Source organism: Tupaia chinensis, unplaced genomic scaffold (genome assembly GCF_000334495.1).
Source record: "Tupaia chinensis unplaced genomic scaffold, TupChi_1.0 Scaffold000214_1, whole genome shotgun sequence".
In the NCBI taxonomy this organism is placed as follows: Eukaryota; Metazoa; Chordata; class Mammalia; order Scandentia; family Tupaiidae; genus Tupaia; species Tupaia belangeri.
The window spans coordinates 1,989,956-1,991,100 of record NW_006159689.1 but is presented as its reverse complement, the minus strand read 5'-3'; positions in this window follow the sequence as shown (position 1 = coordinate 1,991,100).

The window sequence follows — 1,145 nt, the reverse complement described above, 5'->3', positions numbered from 1 at the left end:
AAAGAGCTAGGCTGGGTGGGCCCAGGGCCCGGAGAGGAGGCGAGCAAGCTGGAGGAAAGAGGTGGGGAAGGCAGGCCTCTACCGTTAGCAAGCACGCAGCAGCCTTGCAGAGACGTCCCGTCGGCCACATCCTGCAGCCAGGTGCTGAGCCCTCAAGGAGTGGACCGATCTGCCCAGTCATATGGGGACTCGGCATCAGGATTCGCATCGGCCTGGTGGGAAGCCAGCAGCCCACACTACTTCTGACGGAGGGAGGGCACTGCGGCCCTCCTGCAGCTCCCGCCCACCTCCTGCACCTGATGACGGAGCCCTAGGGAGGCGGTCCTGTGGTCATTTATAGGGTCTCCCTAGGCCCTGGGCCCTCTGTCCCTGTCTCCGCCCACCCCAGGCCGAGGTCGGGGGCCCTGGACTTGGCTCTTGGATGCTGAGCGAGCAGAGGGCACCCTGGAGACAGGTGGTCCGCTCTGCTCCGGCACAGGGATTAGCAGGCTCGTCAAATGGGAGCCTGAGCCGGCTTGGGCTCCATTAGGCAGGCTGGATTAGGGTGGCCTCGAGGATTTGGCAAGGCTGGCAGAGGGAGCCAGCAGAGAACTTGCCATCTTTCTCTTCCGCCACCACACCCAAGGGCCCTGTGCTCTCTGTTCCCAGAGCTGTGCACTCATCCCTCCTGGTTGGAAGCCTGGTGTCAGGAGGCTGGGGTCCCGCTTAACCCTCCCCCCCGCCCTTTGTACAAGCTGGGAAGGGTCAGGTGCGGGGCTGCTGCTGGGCCGGGGCATGCGCTGAGAAGGGCTGAACAGAGCAGGTGCTCGAGGGCGTGGGCCCTGTTGCGGTGGTGGCTCTCCCCGTGCCCTTCTCTCCCAGGACCAGCAGCAGCTGACACCACAGAGCAGGTTCACGGGGTCAGAGCACCCACTGGCTCCTGGTGGAGGACGGGCCATCAGCGAGCAGGCAGGAGGCCCTCTCAGTGGTCTGTGGTTCAGAAGTGTGGTGAGGGCACTTGTGACGAGGGGGCTGCACTTGCGAGGGGAGGGAGCAGGTGGGCTCCAGACCTGGGGGGAAGCAGTTCAAGGGGGAATGAGAGGAAGCCCGTGGCTGGGCTGCCCCTGAGAATGTGCAGTTCAGGAGCAGGGCTGTGCAGGCCTAGC